We start from the raw sequence: 12,794 nt of genomic DNA, 5'->3' as shown, positions 1-12,794 counted from the left end.
TTCTGCATATAGCATGTCAAGATTTGATCCGCAATAGAGCATTGCCCGCTGGTTAAATCCAGAGAGGTCTGTGCTGAAGTTCACACAATGTCATGTTTCCCGTTTGTGTAGTACATTGTTTTGTGGAGTTCATCGTGTCAGCACCATGTGATACCTTAGGGCGTCACAAGTACACATGAAATTTCAGAAAGACTAGTATTTGTTTAGAAGAATAACAATGTAGAAAGTAACAGTGAGCCTGTAGAGGAGGCAGGAAGATGTGTCAATGACATTGAAAGAAGGGGACGCTGGGCTCTAACTCTGGGCTGACTTTTTTCTGCTGCTGTGATGCCTCCTGAGATGTCCATCCTGCCTCCTGCGATGCCTCCCAGGCATTTTACATTGATTGTTCTGTTATGTGGGTTCCTGGCGCTGATTTTGGATGTGGTGGCCATGGTTAGCCCTGCCTGGGTGACCTCAAAGCATTTTGCTCTATCTCTGTGGGAAATATGCAGCCAACAAATGGATGCATGGCACTGCAGATCTGTTTTGCACAGTGGTGAGTAGCAGTGGTGAGTGATATGTAAATATTAGCAGATAACAGTTATCCAAGAGTGAAAACTCTGGCACTTTGTGTGATCTTACAAACGTTTGCAGCGTCAGATGGGTACAATGCGATCATCAGAAAAATAGATTCTGAAGGCCACCTTCTATTCATACGAAAACAATGTATGTTCCATTTAGCATCTGTATAGCTCTGTTTATCCTATGAGGCTTCAGTCATTTTTGATGGTCAGATTAGCATAGGGTGCCACAGCATTCTATCCCGCAAAAACCCTGATGAAAACCTGACTGATCGATTATAAGTCTATGGAGAAAAAAAGGTCAGTCAAACATATTATAACCAATCTTAACCCATTGGTTCTCTATGATGCACATGTATGTCATATAAGTGCAAGTTTGTATGAAGCCTAGCCTTCTGCGTACTCAGCAGATACCTGCTGTTTGAAACCGATGACACTGGCCTGAAAATACATAGTAACATAGTATGTTAGGCTGAAGGGAGACAATGTCCATCTAGTTCAGCCTGTTTCCACCTCCACCTTGTTAATCCAGAGGAAGGCAAAAAAACCCATCACCACGTCCTCAGGCAGAGAGTTCCACAGTCTCAATGCTCTTACAGTAAAGAACAAGCAAGCGCGATCGGAGCTAGCTCCAGTTGCAGTCGTTTGACAGCTTACATGTGATGTAAATCCTGACCGTGGCATATGAGATATTAGCCAGAGGAGGGTGGTCCAGCAGTCCGCCCTTCAACTCGCCATCGGTCCTCCCATGAAGCAATCATGGGGTACTAGCAGTTGCCAGCAGTGCTTCATAAGTGAATGTTAAAATAAGTATTATAGTATAAGTTCAAGTCGCCTGAGGGGCTAAAAAGCTGTACGATTAAAAGTCAAATAAACTTTTTAGAATAATAAATGTAAAAATATAAAAAATTAAAAGATTTCTTCGCCCACTCTTCCCACATAGCAATCTAAACAGTTAAAGAAATTAAACAATTATTCCACGTGGAAAATGCTGTAAATTGAAAACACCTAATACCAGAATTGCATTTTTTTAGTCACCCAATAAAAATTAAATAAAATGTGAACAAAACGTTGGATGAACCCAAAAATGATAGCATTAAAAACTAAAGCTTGACCTGAAAAAAAATGAGCCCTTACTCACCCCCCATTGTTGAAAAAAGAAAATTATTCAGCTCAGAATATAACAACTGAAACCAATTTTTTCATAAATAAATTACTTTTTATTTTTTTTCAAGTAGCGAAAGGGAAACAAAATCTACAAACAATATTGTCGTAGCGGTTCTGACCCATAGAATGAAGGTAACGTCCCTTTTACCACACCATGAACGCTGCAAAGTAATACCCCCTTGAAAAATGGCGCGAGAGTGTTTTTTTCATTTCACCTCATTTCAAACATTTTTAATGTTTTCTAATTCATTATATGGTACATTACATGTTACCATTAAAAATACAACTAGTCCAGTGAAAACAAGCCCTTATGTTGATGGCAAAATACAAAAGTTATGGCTGTTGAAGCATTAGGATCAAAAAAATAAAAACCTGAAAAATGGCTGGTAGTTAAGGGTTAATGCATCTCTCATGTCTGTCATGGCTCCTGGTCAACAATTTAAATAAAAAAGGATGTTATTAAATGCTAAAAAAGTAACAACTCGCCATGTCTGTTCCGATACTTCCTGGGTCCTCCGCCACTCTTCATTCTTTCTACTCCAATGATCATGTGTTGACATGACAGGTAACTGCTACAGCTGGAGCTGTGACATGTCAGTTTCACTGAGGTCACCCCAGTGACCAGTCATAGATGACCTTTAATAACTCCATAATATATGTGCTGAAAGATATTTAGGGGAATGTATCAGATATATCCTTCCTTTAGGCCGCCTGCAGACGAGCGGGTCGGATCCAGCCGCGAGACCTGACCCGAGCGCCTGCAGAGACGAGCGCGTACTCACCCGCGCCCGGCGGCCCCGGCTCTTTCATATGCCGGCTGCCGGGCAGCCGGCGCATGCGCAGACTGGAACCGGCGGCCAGGTGAGTGACGTTTCTGTGCGAGGCTCTGCGAGCCCCGCACAAAAATAGGACATGCCGCGGTTTGTTTGCCGCGCGAGATTTCGCGCGGCCAAACCGCGGCCGTCTGCATAGGAGTGTGTATTGTAATGCACTCCTATGCAGGCTTTGAGCGGTGGAAATCCCGTGTGCAGGCGGCCTAACTTATCTCCTAAACCCAGCGTATCCCAAGATGCATGACACAAAATGTTAGACAGCTCCAACAGATGCCATCTGTCACTAATACACTGGTGCTTGAAAGTTTGTGAACTCTTCAGAATGTTCCATATTTTTGCTTATTTTTGACCTAAAACAACATCAGATCTTCACACAAGTCCTAAAAGTAGATAAAAAGACTCAAATCAAAACAAATGAGTCAAAAATATCAGACTTGGTTATTTATTTATTGAGGGAAATGATCCAATATGAAATATTTGTGGGTAAAAATTATATGAACCTTTGCTTTGAGTATCTGGTGTGACGTCCTTGTGCAGCAAAAACTGAATCTATACTTTTCAGGTAATTGTTGATTAGTCCTGCACACCGGCTTGGAGGAATTGTAGCTCATTCCTCTGTACAATAGAAACTACAGAAAAAAGACTATAGACCTGCGCTACTTAGTATACCAAATTATGCGTGTCTCAATAATCAATATTTTCAATAGAGACAAACAGCACACTTTTTTTATTTTATACAAATAAAAGAAAAGAGGTCGCAACCTCATCAGTTTGATAATATCAAACTGATGAGGTTGCGACCTCTTTTCTTTTATTTGTATAAGATAAAAAAAGTGTGCTGTTTGTCTCTATTGAAAATATTGATTATTGAGACACGCATAATTTGGTATACTAAGTAGCGCAGGTCTATAGTCCTTTTTCTGTAGTTTCTTTTGATTTATCCGACCTCCTAGGAGGAACGGAGTTCTATTGTGACCTGCAGCTCTCCAAAAAGTTGGATTTTTTCTGCTTATTTGTCTTTGGTATATTCTGGATAAAGTAACCTTTACAAGCACACCAGGATGTCGGGTGCAGGCATAATCACCTGAGTGTGATATGCCTTGCACCAGGTGAGTTACCACACGAGCATTATTGTGGTATACATACATAGTGTTTTGGCGCTCTCCGTGACCCCTATCTCCTCTGTACAATGCCGCTTAAACTCTGTTATGTTAGTGGGTTTCCTTCCATGAATGGTCGCTTCAGGTCCTTCCACAACATTTCTATAGGATTGAGGTCAGGACTTTGACTTGGCCATTCTAAAACTTTAACTTTATTCTTCTTTTTTAGAACAACTTGCTTTGAGTCATTGTCTTGCTGCATGACTCACATTCTCTTGAGGTTCAGCTCACAGACCGACGTCTTGACGTTTTCCTTTAGAATTTGCTGGTATAGTTCAGGATTAATTGTTCCATCAATGATGGTAAGCCATCTTGGCCCAGATACAAGAAAACATGCCCAAACCATGATGCTACATCATTGTGTTTCACAGATTGTATGAAGTTTTATCCGAGCTGTAGCCAGGCTTTCCTACACCTGGGGCAAGTATATACCTTGGCCTCTCCCGTCCAAACACACACAACCATCACTGAATACACAAGCATCTAAAACTTTGGGGAGTTTGGTCCCTTTATTAAAAGTTCCATAACTTAAATTGGCTTTACAGTAAGATCCCGTTCACATCACATTAAAGATGTATGCTTAGTGTATATGCTAGTAGAAGCTTATGGCGTACAGGCTAAGAGTATACATAGGGCTCCATGCACCTGCTGAATGCCAAAAAGGGTCCAAAGTGGTGTCTATTTCACTAATACAATGAATGGTTCTGTATGTTTCCATCCGGGGATTCCGTCACAGCTGTTTTCAGCAGCTGTGATGAAACCCCCTGATACAATCACACAGTGTAGTTTAGTGAAGTGATGGAACTTTTCCTGGTATCAAACATGGCTGTGAACAGGACCCATAGAAATAGTATGAGTTTACAGTATGTAAAGTACCAGTATACAAATAATGCCATTATACAATAAATAGCACCACTACAGGGTTATTACAAATCATCTTTCTGCTTTGGAACCCTCATAACTCAAGCTTAACCCCTTAGTGACGGAGCTTTTTTGCTTTTTTCCATTTTTGTTTTTTCCTACTCCATTTTAAAAAATCGTAGCTCCTTTATCCATCGACGTTGCTGTATGAGGGCTTGTTTTTTGCGGGACGAGTTGTATTTCTCAATGGCATTATTTATTGTACCATATAATGTACTGAAAAACGTTTAAAAAATTCTAAGCGGAGAGAAATGGGAAAAAAACGACATTCCGCCATCTTTCGGTGCGTCCTGTTTCTACGGCACACAAACTGCAACAAAAACGACCTGATATTTTCATTCTATGGGTCAGTACGATTACTACGATACCAAACTTGTATAGTATTGTTTTTGCTGTAGTACTTGTATTTTTTTCAATTATTTTCTGCGCTCATTTTGTGCGCGCGATAACTTTTTTATTTTTCCGTCGATGTAGTTAAGCAAGGGCTCATTTTTTGCGGGATGTCCTGAAGTTTCCGATAGTATCAATTTGGAATACATATGACTTTTTGATCGCTTTTTATTGCGTTTTTTCTGGGAGACAGGGTAACTAAAAAGTGTATTTCTGGCGTTCTTTATTTTTTTTTCCGGACAATGTTCACCGTGCAGAAAAAATAATGCACTACTTTGATAGATCGGACTTTTACGGACGTCGCAATATCAAATACATATTTTTATTTTATGATTTAGATTTTTTAATAATAGATATGGCAAAAGGGGGGTGATTTGAACTTTTATAACTTTTTTTTTTTTAACAATTAAAAAAACTTTATTGATTTTTTTTTTACATTACTTTGAAGTCCCCCTGGGGGACTTTAACATGCGATGCTTTGATCGCTCCTGCAGTATGACGTAATGCTATGGGCAACAAGGCCCATCTTATTGTTAGTTGCAAAACGAAAATTTTTGAGTTTCTATAGCTTGCCGGCTCTATTTGGCTGAGAAAGTCAATGAATGGCTGTGATTGGGTATTGAGCCAGCACTGAGAACCAATCACAGCAATCTATTGCTGGAGGCGTGGTTCTCAAACCTGGCTTACAGCAATAGATCTGCCAGTGCCTGGAGCAGCGGCAGAGACCAGCAACCGGGACCCTGACGGCAGCTGCTAGGTGAGTATTGCTTTTTTTTTTTCATCTAGTGTAGCTAGGACTGATTTTTGGGGTAGAGTTTATATTGCAAGCCCTCCCCCCTAAAATCAGTGTGTGGTTAACGCTGCCAAAAACCCGGCACCAAGTTTTGCCGCGTTTTCAGCAGTGCTGAACCACTGCCCATTCATTTCAATGGGCAAAGCGGAGCTGAAAACATCCAAAAATAGAAGACGCAACGCTATCAAAGCGCAGTGTTGAAGACGGGCTTTCAGCCCTGTGTGAGCAGCCCCACTGAAATGAATGGGTGCGTTGTGCAGCGTTTAGCGTAGCGCCAAACGCTGTACAAACATGCCTGTGTGAGGGAGGCCTAAAGGTTCACGTACTTTTGACACTTCTTCCCCTGAACCCTGAGTAGGTACGAAAGCTCGCTATACCATCATGAACATCATATCTACAAGATTACTTGGTTTCTCTTACTGAAAACAATAAGGCCTCATGTCCACTCGAAAAATACAATCCGCACAGATTCTGCGCGGATTTGCTTTAAATGGTATTTTTTTGCATGCAGATATCCGCACACATTGCTATTAATGTGATAGCAATGTTGCCGATCCGTGCGGAATCCGCGGCAAAATGGAGCATGCCGCATTTTTTCTCCCGCGTGTGAAAACCGCAATTCTTTTAAAATGCCATCCGCGGGTGCAAAAATTAATTTAATGGACCGTGAATGGCCAATGATTCCCTATGGGCAAAATCCGCTGCAGAATCCGCAATTCCATTTAGCTAGTGGACATGAGGCCTAACACTTTGCTCTACTGGCTAACATGGTACCAAACCTTTTTTGTTTTACAGAATAGCCAAATAAACTGAACAAAAGATTTTCTTCCTTCTCAAGTCTCTTTCTATCACAGAGACCAGACCCAAGGCTATGCTATCTCACACAGTCTCACAATAGGCTGTCAAGGTCCACTGTGACCATCTACCTCTCTCAGGGACCTACTCTCCCTGTGTCTCTATGGTTCCGTCTTCCTTGCGGTTTCCTTTAGTAATACGGTCCAGTAGGCAATCTCGCCACAGTACACTCAAACTACTTTTCAGATCCACTATCACTTTCACTCCGACAATAAGGTGGCCTTCTCTCTTCCACCCTCACTCCTAAGAGCTTCTGCTCTGCCATTCCATACTGTCAACTAGAGATTTAAACATAGAACGTGGTTGGCCAAAAAAGGTCACATAGTTCATCTCGTCTGCCTTGATATTATTATTTCTTTATTTTAAAGTAGATTGTGCCCCTAATGCCCTTTTTCATTTTCTTATTAAAACTATGCTCCTCTTAAACTTTATTTAAGCCCTTAACCACCAACTATTTTGTAGTTTTTTTTTATCGCTGCATTCCAAGAATATAACTTTTCTATTTTTCGTTGACAGAGCCGTATAAGGGCTTGTCTTTTTGCAGGACAAGTTGTATTTTTAATGGTATCATTTAATGTACTATATAATGTATTGAAAAGGTTTTAGAAATTTTTGAGTGGGATGAAATGGAAAAACATGCAATTGTGACATTTTTCAGGTGTCTTGTTTCTATAGCAATTCACTGAATATTCAATTTTCTTAACAATGCCCCACAATCACTGCCAATAAAATTAAAAATATAGCTTTTATTCTTAATGTTTAAAATCCAGCTGGAGCTTATAGTATCTGTATAAATAAAAATTATACAAAAAAGTAACACTATTCACCACTAGAGATGAGCGAACAAGCTCGTTTAGAGCACATGTGTCAAACACAAGGCCCGCGGGCCAAATCCAGCCCGCTGCCTCATTTTCTGTGGCCCGCAGCATGCCGACGGCCGCTCACCACTCTAGCGATTACCAGCTGGGGTGCCGCAGCTCCCCGCTGGTAATCGCGCTGTTACCACTGATCCCAGTGCACAGTGATGTCAGTGTGCAGCCGGAATCCTCCTCCCCTGAGTCCCCTGCTCTTCAGTTCTGCAGGAGAGGACTCGGGGAGGAAGCATTGCGGGCTACACACTGACGTCAGTGTGCACCTGGGAATCAGCATGAGCAGAGGAGGAGTGGCGCTGACAGCAGAGAGGAGGTAAGTATATGGGTTGGGGAAGGAAGGGGGGTTAATATTGCTGCTGCTGGGGGGGGGGGATTAATATTGCTGCTGTTGGGGTGGTTAATATTGCTGCTGTTGGGTGGGGGTTAATATTGCTGCTGTTGAGGGGGGTTAATATTGCTGCTGTTGAAGGGGGGTTAATATTGCTGCTGTTGAAGGGGGGTTAATATTGCTGCTGTTGGGGGGGGGTTAATATTGCTGCTGTTGGGGGGGGGTTAATATTGCTGATGTTGGGGGGGGTTAATATTGCTGCAGTTGGGGGGGGTAATATTGCTGCTGTTGGGGGGGGGTTAATATTACTGACAGGGATAATATTATTGCTGAGGGGGATAATATTGCTGTGGGGGTCGCTCTTACTACTGGGGCTACTGTGGGGTACCCTGTTACTACTGGGGCTAATGGGGGGTACCCTTTTACTACTGGGGCCACTGTGGGGTACCCTGTTACTACTGGGGCCACTGTGGGGGTCGCTATTACTAATTGGCCCACTGTGGGGGTCAATATTTTTACTGACGCCACCATGAGATTCACTATTACTACTGCGACCACTATAGGGCTATAGGGGTCACTATTAGGGCTCGTACACAGGCGTAATCTTATTTCGGTCGCACAAATACGCTGCGTATTTGCGCAATCGAAAATAGCTTATGCCTGCATATTTGGGCACGCAAAAGAGAACGCAGATGGGTCCACTGAAATGGTGCGCAACTATGCAGTGAATACACAGTTTTTCTGCACATTCACCGGGTATTTGCGCGGCCCATTCACTTCAATGGCCTATTGGGGTGTGTAGTACGCAACAAAATAGGCCATGCTGTGTGAAAATATACATCATGTGAATGAACTCATTGACATCAATGGCTTCTATTCACTGTATATTATGTACGCAAATACGCTTGTGTGAACGAGCCCTTACTGTACTGTCTTACAATCGGCCCTTTGAAGGTCACCATAAGCCTGATGTGGCCCTTGGTGAAAATGAGTTTGACACTCCTGGTTTAGAGCATTACTCGAATGAGCATCCTTTTTTTCGAGTAACTGCCTACTCTGGCGAAAAGATTCGGGGGGCAACGGGGTGGAGCGGGGGGTAGCAGGGGGGAACAGGGGGGAGCTCTCTCTCCCCCCCACTCACCCTCCGCGCCCCCCCCCGAATCTTTAGGCAGTTACTCGTTTGAGTAATTGCTCTAAATGAGCACGTTCGCTCATCTATTCACCACCCTTAATACATCGTAGTGGATTAAATACATATATACAAAGGGGCAGAGTTCATTATGAAAGCACCTGGAATATCACGTTGAAAGAAGTTGCTAAACCTTAAACTCAGCAATCCTGATAAACCCAGACTGAACTCAAAAACAATAAAACCCCCACCACATGAGAACCCAGTGGCTGCAGTACCTAGACCTCAAGTAGAAAAAGCCTTCCTATTGGGGTTAAACATACTAAATCTTCTCTGAAGGAAAAGCAACACCACTGAGCGCAAAAAGTCTCTACACAATAATAATAATTCACTTAACGCGTTTCAGCATGCCTAATAATCCTGCCTGCCTCATGAGGAGTGTTAAAGTGGTGAATAATAAAGAAATAAGAAAAAAACCCACTCTTAATGGTAGGCTGACTGCTGGTTGTAAATGACCCAATCTGTCGAAAAATACCAGGTTTCTACGCTCAAAACCATGCCTGCTCACAGGAGCTTACACTCATCCTCCCAATGGGCTGTTGCAACATCATTGCCAAGCATCAGTTCACAGAGAAACGCTCACCCACTCTGATAGGGCAGCACTCCAGACTACCTGGGGACCAAAGGCCTGGGGCTGTTCACACAATTTAGGCCCCTCACACACATAATGCATCGTTGCTCTTTTCTCCGGGTAGAATATTCTTGGTCCTGTTTTGGTTCACAGGCCAGTTCATCACATGACCACTGCAGCCAATCACTGGCCTCAGCTATCCTGTCTGTAGTAGATACCAGCTCTATTCAGATGCTCTGCAGACTGTTAAGTGATTACAGTACCATTATATCCAGCAATAACAGATGGTGTCCTTTGTACCATTATTCAGTGAATGATGTCCTCTCTGATTAGAGTCATTCACTTTCCCTTTTCTTCTCCATCCAGCCCAGACCACAATGACAACGACTCACAGTCACAACTTGTCTCTGCAGAATTTGACACAGAGACATCTTTAACTCCTCCATTTCCCAGTCACCTGGCTTTGTTTCTCCAACTTCTACACAATCTCCCCATTCATAGTGCCGCAAGTAGTAATAATGCCACCTATCATGCACCACACAGTAATAGTATCCACTTTTTTGTGCTCCCTGTACGCCCCACAAAGCAAAAGTGCCCCCAATCAGTAAGACTTCTTTATTCTCCCCATCCAGCAATAGTGCTCCTCATGACCTCCATTAAGTAATAAACACCTTCATGGCCCCATTTAATGATAATGCCTATCCTGGGCTCCATTATTTCCTTTTAATAATCATGCTCCATTGACCCCATGGTCCCATTTAATAATGATACCCCACATGGCCCCATTTAGTAATAATGCCCCCACTTGACCACGCTTAAAAATAATGCCCCTCGCGGCCCTTTTTAGTAATAATTCCCTACTTGGCCTGTCATTTTTTTTGTACTGTTGTTTTTATTTTAAATTTTCAAATTTTACAATAATGCAATAAACACTTAACTAGAATGCATCACAGTCTCATTAATGCATAACAAAAGCATAATTATGAAGATTGGGGGGAGAGAGAAGGAAACATGACTGAAATTCAAATGATGAATAATCTCATTAATGTCCTTCTTGGCCTGTTTTATAATAATGCTCCATTTGACCAATTTATTACTAATGCCTCACTTGGCCCATGTAATAAAAAATGCTCCACTTTGCCCTTCTAATAACAATGCCCCACTTGGCCCCTTTAATAATTGTGCCCAATGAATTAGTCATGGATGATGTTAACATGTATAATGGGCTACTTACCAGGGTTTAACACAGCCTCTATGACGTCACCAGCCCAGAGTCAGGTCCTATACATAGGGGATAGGAGAGAAGGGCATTTGAGTCCACCCTCATTCATAGGTTTTACAGTCATTAGAGCTCAGCATCAAGTGGGTGTGAGGGCTAGAGTATGCTGGCCAGGGAGAAGTGCTCATCTGGAGGCGATCCAAGGGTACAGACCAGAGAAGAAAAGGCACTGCCAGAACGTAAGGACATTGTGGGACACATCCTTGAGTGAGAGAGGAGTGTAGCATTTGGAAGGAGAGACACCAGGACCCTCCTGGAACCCCAAGGAGCCAACAGAGTCATGATCTTCAGAGAGAGATCAACTGCTGAAGTTGCTTATACAAGGCCAATGTGCTATGGCTAGTGTAATTGGGAACTGGGTGAGGTATTACCGAAACAGAGGCGCTTGTGAGATCCGCACCAGGTTGGATCATAAGTGTGCACACTAATACAGACTCACAACAGGCTTGTTGTATAGGGAAACGCTGCAGCGATTTCTAGTTAAAGAAACAGCGCTCCCTGGTTATGAACAGACACTTAATTCAATACACCACCGAGTGTCTCAGGAGTACAGATGCTGTCTATACCTACAGTGCATTCACAGTAGTGCAGTAACAACCTTGTTCAGAAGGACTATGTACTGCTTTCCGTGTCTGTGTTCCACTGTCACCAGTCTAAGGGCTCCTGCCCATGGACGGATATTTGCTGCAGAATCCGCAGCAAATAGTGCCCATAGCATGCTTTGGGAAATCGATTCTTCCTGCACGCTTGTGGAAACCAATTGCGGTTTCCGCAAGCGGAGGAAAAATCGTAGCATGGTCCATTTTTGTGCGGATTCCGCACGGATGGCTTCTGTTGAAGTCAATGGAAGCCGTCTGATCCGCGGCCCTTCAGCAATCACATTGCGGAACGGTTGCCTAGCAGTGATACGTGAAAAAGCAGGAGTTAAAAAAAAAAATCTGTACTGCGCATGTCCGACGGCTTGCCGTGCGGACCATCCGCAGTACAGATAAAAAATTAAAGTAACAGGTACGATGGACGCCGCTGCTCCCAGGGCCAAATTTTACTGTGGATGCGGGCGGCCTAAAGGCCCATTTAGACACAACGATTATATCACTCAAAAGATGGCTTTTGAGCGATAACCGTTGTGTCTAAATGGGCCCATTTTTTCAGTTCTGCTTGAAAACCATTGTTCATCAGAACCGCACTCTGTGTTTTGCCCAGCGAGAGCTGATAACAGCTGATTGCATTGTCTCAGCTGTCAGCCCCGCAGATCAAAGCGAAGGCATTAGTACCTAGATCATAGGCATTAGTACCAAGCAGTAGCTTATGCAAAATGATCGCTCAAAAGCCATCTTTTGAGCGATCATCTTTGCAGTGTAAATGCACCATTAGGTCTCCTGTCCATTGGGGATTTTTCACTGCGTTTCCCACAGCGATAATCCGGCCGCGGAAAACGCAGTGAACGCTTTCCATACTTCCATTTTTTACTATGGAAAGAGCAGCCCCGCTGTCCATGAGCAGAGTATCAAAGCGATTTGCTGCGATTCTCCGCGGTGAGCCTATCTGTCAGATAGGCTCAGCGCGGAGAGCTATCAGCACTCCTCTGCTCCCCGGCGGTGGCTGCCACGACGTAGATCTGCCGCGAGATATCGCTACGCCCGTGGACAGGAGGCCTTACTCTTGCAAATTTCAGTCTTATTGTTCTTATTTATCGTTTGTAGTAAGTAATGGACACAGAACTGAGTAAGTCTAGTATTAAGTAACCATAGTTTATTGCAAGCTACTCTTGTTGCTACTTATACTGGTGTAATCATCATTTCTGTTTCCTAAATAAAACATTGTATATTTTTGTTAACTCTCTGGCTCCATTGTATCCTAAAACCCGCACCAG

At 43.0% G+C, this 12,794-nt stretch overlaps 1 long non-coding RNA gene across 1 annotated transcript in view; it reads left to right on the top strand.

The window, feature by feature from the left end:
- Positions 1-232: 232 nt before the first annotated feature.
- Positions 233-12,794, top strand: part of LOC136579747 (uncharacterized) — a 30,966-nt gene continuing 18,404 nt past the window's right edge. The window contains exon 1 of the long non-coding RNA XR_010786907.1: positions 233-538. This is a non-coding gene — a long non-coding RNA (uncharacterized lncRNA). The remainder of the gene's footprint in view (positions 539-12,794) is intronic.

This window comes from Eleutherodactylus coqui, chromosome 10, assembly GCF_035609145.1.
Source record: "Eleutherodactylus coqui strain aEleCoq1 chromosome 10, aEleCoq1.hap1, whole genome shotgun sequence".
In the NCBI taxonomy this organism is placed as follows: Eukaryota; Metazoa; Chordata; class Amphibia; order Anura; family Eleutherodactylidae; genus Eleutherodactylus; species Eleutherodactylus coqui.
The sequence above is the reverse complement of the archived record's forward strand: the minus strand, read 5'-3'. Positions and strand labels throughout refer to the sequence as shown.